Source organism: Excalfactoria chinensis, chromosome 1 (assembly GCF_039878825.1).
Source record: "Excalfactoria chinensis isolate bCotChi1 chromosome 1, bCotChi1.hap2, whole genome shotgun sequence".
Lineage (NCBI taxonomy): Eukaryota > Metazoa > Chordata > Aves > Galliformes > Phasianidae > Excalfactoria > Excalfactoria chinensis.
The window spans coordinates 83,389,735-83,403,756 of record NC_092825.1 but is presented as its reverse complement, the minus strand read 5'-3'; the positions used below and the strand labels follow the sequence as shown (position 1 = coordinate 83,403,756).

Sequence of the window (14,022 nt, the reverse complement as noted above, 5' to 3'; positions counted from 1 at the left end):
GAAAGATGATGGTCTATTTGACTGCCTTTGATGCTGACTGTGTGAAATCCCAGGCTCAGGAGCATGTGTTTGGTATATACACTGCAGTTAGCAAGCTTTTTGGAAAGGACATTTATAAGATGAACTATGAGTATTTCCAGTCATCTTATAGCTTGTGAATGACAATGAAGCTCACCTTTCCTGTTGGTAATTTCATTACAGTGATCACATCAACTCAGAATTGATGCTTCTTAGATTTGACAATTGCATCTTACACTGTGATACTGCAGGTCATTCATTTGACAAGAGGCCTAATCACATTGCTCCTGTGAAGGTTTGTTCATATCTATGTATTTTTTCATTAGAATAGCTCCTAAGCCATTTTTCAGGCAGTTAGCTCACAATACTTTGATACAGGTTATTATTCCAAACAAAAAAAAAAAAGCTGTCTCTCGTGAATTACATTGTTCTCTCATTCCCTCAAGCATCAAAAAGACAGAACCATTTCTATTTCAGATGGCTGAAAATTCCACCCCCACATATATCTTCAAACATTAAAGAAAACATTGAACTAAATAAATGGTTTTGCCTTGGACAGAGATCAGGCCTCTAGCACTTCAGATTTTATTTCCAAAAGAAAGAGATCAGAATGATAATGTATGTACAATAGGGAAAACAATACTGTGGTGTTATAGCTCACATAATTCAACCTGCCCGATGTTTCTGTGTCGTGCTAGAAGAAAAAGAATGTCAGAAAGCAGTAAATAGAACCTCATGCTAATAGAAGTCTAAACTGTAAATAACAATGTGAGTAATACAAGCAGTTAAACTGACTGGGATAAAAGCTTATTGGTACTGTCAGTCTTCGTGCTCCTGGATGTACACTGATCACTCAAAAAGGTCAGGAAAAAAAATCATCCACTCGCAGCCCATTCTTTCTCCTTTCACTTCAAGTTTGTTGAATGTGAGCGTATTGATTGTTTGCATCCTGGTTTATTTGCTTTTTCTCATTGTTGAATCCTGCTAGAGATTAAATGAGATATTGGCTTAACTTGATAAAATAATTCCTGGTCATATTTGCAGCAAGCAGTAGTGAGTAATTCTGTGGCTACCTGTGAGCTGATTAGAATTGTGTTTGTTTTCTGAATTTCAGAATATTCTTTTCTATAGAATGTTGCAGGTTTCTCTTTCCAGTCTAGAGGAAAACACTGCTCTACGAACCATACGTATTGTTACAATTGAAGAGAAAGACAGCAGCCCAGAAATTCTGTGTGAGGAATTTCTTTAAATCGCCAAAACTTATATGGGAACAAATCATATCAAAACCAATCACAGAGGTAATCCTAAATCTTCTGCTACTTAAACACCACTATTAAATCTGGTAGTTGGCAATACTGTGCTACCACTGGGAGTGAAAGCAGTTGTATATAAATAGCACAACAGGATAAGAGGGAACGGCTTCAAGTAGAGCCAGGGAAAGGTTCAGGTTGGATATTCAGACAAAGAGTTGTCAGGCACTGGAATAGGCTGCCCAGGGAGGTGGTGGAGTCACCGGAGGTGTTCAAGAAATGTGTAGATGTGGCAGAGAGGGACTTGGTTTAGTGGGCAATATTGGTGGTGGCTGGACGGTTGGACTACATGATCTTAGAGGTGTTTTATGACCATTATGATTTTTTTATTCTAATTATGAACTTAAGTTTCTTTTAAATTATGATACAAGACCTTAATGTAGGGTAAGGACTATGAATGGTCTTTAGCACAGTTGGCTTTAAATGCCTTGAAGACAGTAATACTCTTAACAGGGTGACTGAGCACTCTAAATCTCTGGCTTAGGATATCATTTGCCTTAATTACTTGTGGATCAGCAGTCTTAAAGCCCTGGCTTTTCTAGAAAACAACATGTTAGTGATACAGTGAAAGTCAACCTATAAACCTGCTAGATAACTTCAATTAATACTTCCTTTCAGTCAATTATATTAACACAATCAACCTACAATAACATTAAAATCTCTAAATAGCAACTTTATCTTTCCTTCCCTCTCTTTCTTTCTATCTTTGGAAGGAAATTTAAAATAAATTTAAAAAAAAGAAAAAAAAAAAAGAAAAAGAAAAATCCCACTCATATAATATATAGGAGGTGAAGACATCTATTATGTATTTGCTTTTATAAATGGAAATTTGATAGCCAAAGGCTAATTTTGAAAATTACAAAAAAATACAGGAAAAGTCATTTCCTGAAGATAGTGTGAATTGGATACTCTAGGATCAAGATGATTAAATTACAGAAGGGAGATAAATTAAAAAAAAATAAAATAAAAAAATTGAAAAAGGCTTAGAAGTTATTGGATTATTTAATATGAATTTGTTGCAGTGTTTCACTGCAGCAAAGAATGAGCCTTTTAGAATACAAAGAGTATATACACATATTAAAAAAAATCTTAATGCTATACATAATTGAAGAAATCTCCACCAATCTATGGCATATCTGGTGGAGAAAAAGGAAGAGTTTCAAATTAAGGGGCAGCTTCTATAATTACAGTATGCATAGAGAGCAGACTTGCATTAAGAATTAGCAGTTAATTTAAGAGGAGAATTTTTTGTGAAGAATGGATTGAGAGTAAAATAATTTATTTCCATTAAATTAAGTGTCGGTAAAGTTTTGAGTGTTTATAACTCGCAACTCTTTCTTCATAAGGGGCAGAAATCTGACACCAAGTTAGTCCCTAAAGTGTGTGTCATTAATCAGACCTTGAAAATAATCCATTTTGGGGTCTCCTTACAGGAAGCCATTTAGGAGCAGCTCTCATCATGATGAACTGTAACTGTGCTGCTTTTACCTACATTGCGTTCCATGTTTTCCTGCAAATAAGGTCCTGGCTGTATGCAAATAATGTCATTTTTGGGAGACAGGACGTATGGCACAACTGTTATATAAGTTCATATCTTCTGGCCTGAGTTTACAGATCTTACCAAGTCACGCTGCAAACGAAACTGACTTAGTGCTGTCTTTTCTCTCTAACAGAAGGTCTGTGCTGCTGAAGTGATGACAAAAGCTGAGTCCATACACACTACTTCTCGCTGCTAAGCCACTTTCATTTTGTGAGAACCGATTCTCATGTTACACTGAAGTATTTATTTTACTGACTAAAAATTAACCATAATGCAAGTTCTCTTCCATATCATCTGGTACTAATTTGTCTTTGATTGCTGCCTACGTAACATTCTGACTGTCCTATAAATGATGAATGACTATAAACTCCCTACAAGTGACAATGCTTTTTTGTTTTGCTTTTTTTTTTCCTCAAGTTACTATGATACTCATTTTGAAACATTACTGGAACCGTTGAGTCATGGCCCAAACCTCTGATGGATCACCTTTGGCAAGCACTGAGTCAGCCCTGGAAGCATAGGTGAAGGCAATTCAGCTGTGTGACCAGAAGAGGTGGAGAGGTGCTGGCTGCACCTCCTAGACCCCATTTAAGGGCTGACTGATGCTGGGGAAGGGTTGCTTTCTGGAGATATTTCTCTTCGGAGTCTTTCTGTGAACCCAGGACACAGGTGAGCATTTTCATTTATTTTTTATTATCCTTTTCTACCATGTAATCTTTCTATCTTTAAATAACAGCCATAACCACACCTCTCTGTATATTTGTTGATTATACAACTACCTTTTTAAAATTACTGTATCTCTAGATATGCTACTTGCTATAATGGTTATTTTATTCTGATTCCTTGTACTTTTTTTGTTGTTTGTTTGCCTTCACTGATCAAGTTCAACTGCCTGATCACTCCAGGGCTAACCAAAAGTTAAACATCATCATCAAGGGCATAATCTAAAAGTCTCTTGAACATCCGCATGCAAGCTGGGGACACCAACCGTCTCGCTAGGAAGTCTGAAAGGTGACAGCTTCTTTTAATGCCACTGTCCTCACTGTCATCTTTTGTCCTTCTGTAGGTGCAGTGGCAGCGTCAGATTTTCCTTCCTTGCATGCTGGGCAAAGCAGCATCTGAGGAATCTAGCAGCTTGTCTGTAGCTGTGTCTCACTGTCTGCAAGCGTACAGAATCCTTTTAGTGACCTCCCCTGTTCTAAAAAAGCAGTGGTGCCATATCCCACACTGTTACCTCTGGCTTTCCTCTGCCACAGTCAGTGACAGAAGGCAGCACTCCTGTGGCAGCACTCCCATGGAGCCAGCTGCATTTTCAACCATCATATGCTCCCCCGGTGGAAATGCCCTTGGGGCTTCCCCAGGCTGTGCTGAAGGGAGCAAATCCCTCCTCAGCAGTCTTGGCTAGTTGACAGGCTGGTCTTTACAGTAATTCAAGAAACACTCTTGTTGGAAAGCATAGATTTCAAAGATTCATTTCCCCAAAGCAGCTGGAATCTGAGAAAATGTGTCAAATCTCCACTGAGGGAAGAAACTGCTGTGCCAACGCTAAGCTGTTCTTATTTTAAACAGCATAGTGATTGGCCGTGACAATGTCATTATTTCTCTTCTCCTTGAAGTCACTGGTTTTCCTGTGATGTGCTGCAGGGAAGTCTGTGAGCAAGCTGTCATGCCCTGCACCTTTTGATGGCAGCAGTAAGGAAATCCCTGTGGGCTACTGCTAGGGTGCTATGGGAATAGGTGAACTGAGCATGAAGTAGTGTGGGAACCTCCCAGTGCCAAATCTTGAACTTACAGTGAGCAATTATGCTTTTTCCTGGACCTATTTGTACCACTCTGTGCCTGTCCCTTAAACACTGTATTTAGTTGTTGTTCAGTTTGGGCTTTTCTATGCCAGAAATATTAAGCTCACGGAAATGAAGCCAACTCATTGTGGGCTCCCAGCCATCTCAGTAGTCAAATTCCAGGACTTGAACTTCCCTCACCCTTTATGGGGTTCAGTCCTAGGGTGGTGCTTTTTACTGGCAGAATTAGTGCAAGATTTGTTCTGTGATACCCTGCTGTTACTGCAAGCATCCAGCTCCAGAGAGTCAGAGAACCCTGTGGGAGCTTGGTTGTGCACCATAAGGAGTTCAGTGTGAAGGGATGTGATGCTCCCAGTTGAGCTCAACCAGGGGGAGGTGAAAGCTAAGCTATGCGTATGTTGATGAGGAAGAGGAACATCTGCTCCTTGATGTGATGTCCTTGATGTGATGTATGGCTCGAAGTTCTGGATTTTTAGCATTTGTCTTTTTGTGGTATATATTGAGAAAAGCTCTTTCTGCAGAAAGGCTGTTCTGTGAAAGCAGAGTTGGTAGGATGTGTCTGGGGAGACAGCAATCCCTTTTGTAGACAGAAGAAGCCGCCAAGCTGCCACCATTCAGCTCTTTCTCCAGAACAGTATAGTTTGGTTGGTTGGTTGTTTGTTTTTTTTTCAGCCATAGCTGCAGAAACTTACTGTGAAGACTAATCAGGATACATGCAGAGTTACCAGGCACCTACAGATCTGATAAGCCATATGTAGTTTAAATGCTAACTCCTTTTGGCAGAGCTTGGGAAGGGAGCGAGTTTTATAAGCTGCAAGAGACAGGGCAAGTGCGTATTCTCCTGAAGTCTCGCATCCTAAGAACCATGTTCCTTCTCACATGAAGTCTGGATCCAGTCAGGAGAGAAAAATAATCACAGTGCTGTGTGTGCTGCTTGCTCAATTGCTGCAGTTGTTATGAGGCAGACTTTGAAAAGCTGCTTGATGGCATGCAGCAGAAAAAGTCCAAGTCCTTTGAAATTCTTCATTGAACTACTACTTCTGCCAGAGAAAGAGTTGAGTTTATTTGCTGTTTGAGACATTTGACTCGGAGATCAAAACAGGTTTGGAGAGGAAGGGTAGAACTGACACTACAGTCAACCTGACTTTTTTCCAGCTCTCCATGTTTCCAACATGGATGTACTAATCAAGTTCTAAATACCTGTGTATCTCAAATATTGGAGGTTTGTCTTTCAGTGTTTCTCATTGGATCCTTCTGAAAAGTCTGTAGGTACACAAGCAGTTTGATATAAGGAATGCCTGAGCCACAGTGCTATTATCATAGGCATAGTTTAAAGGAAATAAGACCCTGGTCTAAAGGCTGTTCTGATCAACATTGGTGTGCAGGAAATTACAGTAAATGTTTTTCACGTTGTTATCATGGTTAAGCTGAAGCAATAATGTTCTTGCAAATCATTTAAAATGCACTTACAACTTCAATAAGGACATCCTAGTTTGTTGCCTTATTGCTCATTGTACTGAACTCCTCCTGTGTAAGGGCCCAGTCCAGATACTAGTGAAGTGCAAAGGGATCCTGTGTTTGGATTTGCCTGAGTTTTGTAGAAACAAGATTCTTTGGACCTGACATAACGTTTCCCTATGGAACAGAAATTTTCAGAGCCTGAAGCTCTGAAGGGTGAGTTATCGCATGGAGGAAGATGTCAGGGTACTCTCCCTTCCCACCCATATGATGAGTTGGAGTGAGGCCATTTGCAGTGTGTCCAGGAGGATCTGGATCTCGAGGGAGTAGAGCAACCCGCATCAGAAAAAGTGATCTCTAAGGTCAGAATAAATACGTACTACAGCTCAAGTCCAAAGCTTACACTGTGCCTGTGCACAAGAGATAGCTTTTTCTATCCTATGGCTTTGTGGAAAGTCAGTCCCACTTCAGACTGTTGATGTAACACTTTTGGATTTCAGCAAAATTTTCAATGATATCTTTCACAGTGTTCTTTTGGAGAAAGTGTCCAACATCCATCTCAGTAGAAACATAATGTGATGAGTGAATAACTGTCTGATAGTTTGGGCTCTAAGCATTACAGTAAATAGTGTTACATTAGGCTGGTAGCCAGTCACTAGTGGGGTTCCCAAGGGCTCCGTCTTAGGGCTAATTCTCTTCTAACATTTGCATCAATGACCTGGGTACAGGACTTGAAGATATACTAAGTAAATTTTTATATGAGATTAATCTGAGCAGAGATGCTGACTCCCCCAAGGGCAGAAAGGCCTTGCAGAGAGATGCTGACAAATTTGAAGGTTGGGAGATCACCAATTGCATTAAGTTCAACAACTGTAAGAGCCGGATTCTGTATCAGGGACAGGTCAACCCTGGCTATATGTATGGTCTGGGGGATGAGAGGCTGGAGAGCAGCCCTGTGGGATGGGTTAAAGGAGCACTTGCACACCACTCTCAGACATAGGGTTTGGATTTTGGGTGATTTTGTGTGGGACTGGGAGTTGGACTCACTCATTCTTGAGGGGCCCTTCTAACTTGAGATGTTTTGTGATTCTTTATGTTTTAAACATATTTCTTACTCTTATAACTTCCTCAAAGAATGACTAGATGATCACAGACAACAGTCTACTTCCAGACTGTTAGTGGAAAAAATCAATCAGCTGATCGCTACTACCTCATGTATACTTAATTACTTTTTAATTACACTGTTCCATGCTATAAAATGAACATAAGATTTAAATGCTTTGTGTTCCTTAGCAGCTTCTGTTGCCCCAAAACTGGAAGTGTGTAACCTGCTTTTCTTCATCTTAACCCCGCCTTCTTAGATTAACTGTCTGGACACAGTCTTTCTCTCACTTTTATGTTTCAAGACATAGACTCTGGCATTCTGACAAAATAAAAGAAGGCAGCAATTTTCATTACTACTATACTCAATCTCTTTGTATATAAAAACTAGCCTGGTTCATCTCAAGTTGCTGGATATCTGGCAATTCTACATATGCAGAAGTTTAGCTATTTACTCTGTCGGAGTAATGTAGGATAGGCTTGATGGATAGTTCACAGAATAGACATTATTCCTGTTGCAGGACTAGCTGAAATGTCTGATAACTCTGCTTTACACCATGCTCACTTTTATGTGTTCAGACAGGTAGTTCATTATTTTTAACACTTCTCGTTATGTCTGAATGGTGACAACAATTGCTACAGTATTGCTTTCTCTTTGTAGGATTGTGATGCTAAGAGCTGGAGTAGGTTACATCTGTCTTGATCAATACTTTCCTTGGAATGTGTGATGTCACTTCATTTTCTCATCTCTTCAGTGACCTGTTGGGCCTTGTCATTAGCTCTGTCAAAATACTTCAGGGAAAAGGCATAGCTAAGGCTCATCTAAACAGTCGTGGGAACTTACTATAGCCACAAGTCAAACAAGTACTTAATGCTTGCTGATCGTTCTGCTGTTCCTTTTTTTTTTTTTCCTCAAATGCCAAGGACACCAACATCAATCTGGACTTCAGGGACTCACTATTTTGTTCTCTTCTAAGGTTTTGTTTGTCTTGGTGCCTGCTTTAACCTAGAAGCTTGTCTGTCTCCTGTGTGCTAATCTTTCATGACTTTCCATACCTTGCTTCTGTACTTCTAAACCTGAGATTAACTTTTTGTAGCTGGTCTGTTATTTGATCAGAAGTGACAATTAGCCTGCTCTTATTGCAAAGTACATTGCAGTAATGTATATGGACCCATTGTAAAAACATCTTTCCAGGGTATCCATACTGATAAGTGACAGTGCACGTGGATAGAACAAAATCAATCCCTGTCAGTCTGTGAAAAAGCCTCTACTATTTTCAGATGGCAATTCCTATCTCCTCGATAATAAAAAGACCTGTGGCTGGCTCTGTTACAAATTCCACCTCTTCTGAAATATATGACAGTTCTCAAAGCATACTCTAAGATTAAGCTCAGTATGATTAAACCTAATGTCCAAGAGCTAGTGTGAAATTACCCACTCACTTTTCAGTAGGCAATAAAACAGAGCAGTTGAAGCAGTTATGGTCTATACATAAATGACAGGAAATTGTAGGATAGTGTGAACCTATACCTCTAGTCAAACAGTGAATTCACTTTCTGTCTCCAATCTAGAGCCTGCATCTAACTGTTTTCTCTGCAAGACCTGCCTTGCTTCTGCTTCGTCCTGTTGAAGTTTCCACGTAGAAGGGCAGAGAGGTTGACCAGCTGCTGCTGTGGGCTGTCAGATGAGAGGTTTGGATCCTTTTGTTCTTTCAGCTCTACCAGCCATTCTTAAGAGGATTCTTCAGCTTGTATCAACTTAGGCGCTTCTTTTAAGCACCGACATATATACATACAAAGTTATTTAGTCATTATCAGGAAATAAACATATTTTAGATAATGAAGATAAACAACTCTCAGTAAGTTTACTCTTTTTCATGAATTTTGATTAAATGCCTTATGTGCATGCATATATGTTTTCTATATTGTGGTGGGTGAACTCTGATAAGTAACTGAGTATCCACTTGCCAATTGCTCACACCCCCACATTCACTTCCCATGAGATAGAAAAGAGAATTGGAAGAGCTAAAGTGAAAAATGTGTGGGACAAGATAAAGACTGCTTCATAATCTGTTTCATAATAATGATGAGCTAGGGCCTGAAACTGTTTTTGACTGAAGGTGGCAAACAATTAGCAAGGCAATGTTTATAGCTTAGCTGTGCCCTCCTGGACCCATTAACATCTGTGGAAATATTCTGATAAAAATAAAAGATAAAGTAGGACCTAAACTGAACTTGATGAACAAACATCATTTAACTATTCTTAGTTAAATCCACACTGTTATGAAAAGTGAAGTAGTTTAAGGCATAGGAAACCTTATTCTAAGTGATGTTTTACAGATTTCAGGTTTGGATGCTGTAGGACTGAAGACTTTGGTGTAAGGAAAGGTAAGAGATGGCTTTCCTTGATAACAGGAAGAAAACTGCTCTTCTGAGCTTCAATCTGCATTCATGAGATTTCATTGCTTTTGAGTGAGTTTTTTGACAAAACTATTTACATAGCAGGACTCAAACCTTATTATGCTAGTATTTCATGTGGAACAGCGGTGAATCAATCTGAATTTCATCTACCTATTAGAATGTGGTTTTTTTTACCTGAAAGAAATATCATGCTGAAGAACCTTTTGTTCAGCTTGCACTCTATGGGGAGCAAAATGACGCTCCTGTGTAGTTGCAAATATTTTGTTTGAATTATGACTACTGTTACTGAAGGCAGGCATGTTTAAAATGTATTTATATATAACATTTTCAAATAACTCAGCTGATATTCTTGGTCAAATCTTATATTCTCATGATTATGATGCAGAAATATGTATTTGATGGGTATGATGCTGCAGATGAAACAGAAAACAACTTGCCAGATGTTTTGGTACTTGGAATACCAGATATTTTGGCACAAAACCTAACCTGTTTTGCATAGTGTGAACTGTGCTGTATATAAGAGAGAGACAGAATTGGGGGTAATGATACCCTCAGGTTTCAGGGATGACATTTTGCTGGAGAATGACGTCTGATGTCTTGTATTTATGCTCTATTTTTGGTGACTTCATAACTACCAAATATATTTAATCGATCTTATATACAGACTAGATTGGAAAAAAATGAACTGATTTCCAGAAGTGTTTAAGACTAGAGACTTACTTCTATCATCAGGCATGCTGGTAAATTGGGAGCATCTTCAATATGACATTTAATTTACAAAACATAAAATTAGAGTATTAGTACTATCTGAAGACTACACGATCAGAAACATCCTGCTGAGAAATAATTTCCCACCTCCTCAGCCCACAGCCATCTATGTCATTCCCTTCTACTCAATCAAGATCCATCTTTTAGTGCAGCAGATAATCAGCGGCCTCTCCTTTAACCAAGAGAAACAGAAATATTTGCCTCTAGCAACCTTTTCCTCAATTTGAGTGTGAACTTAACTGAGTCTTATTTAGGAAACTTTGCTATCCATACCCATTGAAACTGTTCTTTGAAATATTTGAGTCATAATTCTAGTTGATTTTTGTTGTGGTTTATCCTGGCCAGTGGCTCAACACCACACAGTTGTTTGCTCACTCCTCCCCTTGCCAGAGGGATGGGGGAGAGAACTGTGGGGAAAAAAATACAATTCATGAAACTATTTACTAAGGTGGAGAGAAACAAAAGGATATATATGTATGTGTATGTAAATATATATGAATGTATGGAACAAATGATGCAGAAGCAATTTTTGACCAGCTGCTGACCGATGCCCAGCTAGTGCCACACTGAAAAGTGGAAGAGAATGAAATGAACTCCTCCTCTTTAAAATTCTTTCCTAGTGATATCCTATGTTATGAAATATCCATTTGGCCAGCTTAAGTCAGCTGTCCTAATCCAGTTCCCTCCCATCTCCTTGGGCCCTTCTCTGAGAGCAGCCTTGGTTCTGTACAACACTGCTTAGCAGAAATGATAAACATCAGTGTGTTATCTACAATGGTTTTTCTCAAAGCACAGCATCATAGAAAACACTCTGAAGAAAACAATTCCATCCCAGCTGAAACTAAGACCATTTTGAATAAACTGCTGGTTAATGCTTTTTCATGCGTGTTTCTTTGGTGTTTGGATTTTGTTGTTTTGTTGTGGTTTTTTTTTCTGGAAATGAGTGGCTTATCTACATTTCTCTTTATTTCCTGTTGTTATCCATATATTTATGAATAAAATACAGTAAATCTGACGTTCTTGTTGAAAACAAGCATTTCAATTGTTTTGTGAAATAAAACTTTAAAACTAGAGATTAATTACTTACTTCCTGAATAGCTGTAATATATTCTTTCAAGACCCTCTGCTGCAAACAGTTCTCTCTTACAATAATAAAGTAAGGACTTGCTCACAATTTCAGACCCCTTAAAAATGTTAGCTTAGCTTCAGTTGTATATTTTAGCATATAGTTGGACTGATATAATTCCTACTTTATTTTGCTGTAGGAAAATATATTAAGTACTGTAGCTGCTTAACTCCAGCATGCCAAACACAACATTTAGCCTTGCAAGGCATGGAGCCACATCTGCTCTTATAAATTTGTTGTCGTAAGCTCTAGAATGGAGCTGTTGGATGCCTGACCCTGGGCATGTCAGGATGGTTGCATGCAGTGTAACGTTCAGACAACTGTCTTGGTTTTGTAGGATGAATGAGTTAAAAACTTGTAGATACCTGCCATACAGAGGTAAGATAAATGGAAAAGACACATCAGTAAGATTAATGTGGGTATCAAAATATTGCTATATCAGAATAAGATGGTATCTGGACAAATATATTTTCTGCAGTAGTTCAATCATTTATCTTTATATACTATCTCGGACTGTTGCTGAGTGCTGTATTAATTTCTGCAGTCTACAGTATATGTTGAAAATGTGGGGATTGTTGCTTTTGTCATGTTCTCCTCATAAAAACTCAGGGAAGGGCAGCCCACCAAATAAAGCTTTTGGTTTTAGTAAAATTCTCAAAGCCATTTAATTTTTGTGGAGATGAGTAAGAAAAAATGGCTTTTCAGTACCCAAATATTAGATATCTTACTGTAAATTTTAAAAAAAATAAAATTGTAAAGCCATCATACAGGCTGGTTATTAAATGATTTGGATTCTTTTTTTTTCCTTATTTCTTTGCAAAGGTACCTATTCATCTATTGCTTGTTTGATTTTGGGCTTGTAAAGTTAATTAAGTTCTAGGGTTTCAATCCACCAAGCAATTCTTATTTGCTCCTAAATAAAATTTAGAACACTCATTCATTTGTCTTCCTAGTATAAAGGAATTACCTGTCTCCTGATGCATGCAGGAATGTTTTCTGTTCAGCCCTGTCTGGTATTATTGAACTCCAACTGACAAACAGTTTATTTAATCAATATTTTCCTGTCTTACGCTATGCATATTACCTTATGACCTACACAGCCAGCCTGTCAGGGAGACTCTGATTTCCCAAACAACCTACATTCTTGATCCCAAATCAAAAGATGCAAATACCCAAGGTGCTTTCCTCTCGCTTCTTTCAATTTCTTCCAGTCCTTTTGGAGGATGTGCAACACCTCTTCCTGCGAGGCATTAGTACCGTCATAATTCAGCAGGGCCAAATTACAACTGGCATGCAAAAAATAAGGACAGTATCATCTCCTTGATTTCAAGTTTTATTTGATGTTTACAGTGACAATTTTAAGATGTTAACTGTATGATGGCAATGAGAAGTTATCTCCAACTTTCTCTAAGTTTATTTTGTGTTCTGTTTATTTGTAGCACTTACTTGAGCATGGGCCGCTTTTAGATGGGTTGCAGTAACAATGTTCATGGGATCTTGCCTGTGCATGCGGAGGAAGATGCCAGAAACAGCCTCTCATTTAAGATCAGCTTTTCTATGGTGAACATCTGAGCAATTGTGTTGTACCTATCTTATGTGCTACTGGGTTTGGATCTTGAATTCCTTGAGACATGCCCTGATTTCAGTCACTGGTTCAAATCTTCCATATAAATACAAACAAAACTTAAGCGCTGTGCAGAATATTCAGAACATAATGAACATAAGATGAAGATTTCACCTGTGTAGGATATGCCGTACAGTTTCATTCTTAAGCAGAAGTTCTCAGACGCGTGTAGTTTAACCTAGAGTGTGCTCTTCCAAAGCTAAGCTTGAGCAAGAGTTGCAGCTTTGTGGACTTGGTTCCTCTCTGTTTGTTCTCAGTGGGGAAATGCTATTCAGATGCATATGCAGTCACTTTAATAAGGAGGGGAATTGAGAGATTTCTTCCTTCACAAGTTCACTTCCCATTTTATGATGTTACATAACTAATCCTGGTTTCAGCACTTCAGCAGGATGAAACTGGCAGGTATTTGTCTCCTTTCCTGTCACAGCACTGTAGTGTAATGATGGATTTAGCAGGGTGAAGCAAGGATTTTCGTCTCTTACTACTGCTTCCGTCTCTCTCTAAAGCCATTCATAGCTGCACCCTGTGGGTGTTCAGGACTGCTTTTCAAAAGAGTGCTCCTTCTTCTGGACAGTGAATTGAATTAAGAGCAAAGCTGCATGTACCTTGGATGAGGGAGGAAATCTTTGGTTTAGCACTGAACTTGGCAGTCAGGAAACTGCATAAACTGAGTACCTGAAGTTTTTGGCAGATGCTGATTTGAAGGAGGAATGGGAGCTCAAAAGCATCCCTGCACCTTTACACTTTGATTTGAAACTAGATGCTCTGTAGCTGTAGTTCTATGTGAACTCTTGGCAAGTGCATCTTCACCTTTTACTGCATTTTAAATTTGGCTCATCTTGCGCTGTGTTCTA

General features: G+C 38.8%; 1 long non-coding RNA gene across 1 annotated transcript; it reads left to right on the top strand.

Annotated features, from left to right (window-relative positions):
- The first annotated feature begins 201 nt into the window (after positions 1-201).
- Positions 202-13,071, top strand: LOC140249356 (uncharacterized). The gene is made up of 3 exons (XR_011902998.1): positions 202-313; positions 3,286-3,537; positions 12,984-13,071. It is a non-coding gene; the product is annotated as an uncharacterized lncRNA (long non-coding RNA).
- The last annotated feature ends 951 nt before the right edge of the window (positions 13,072-14,022 follow it).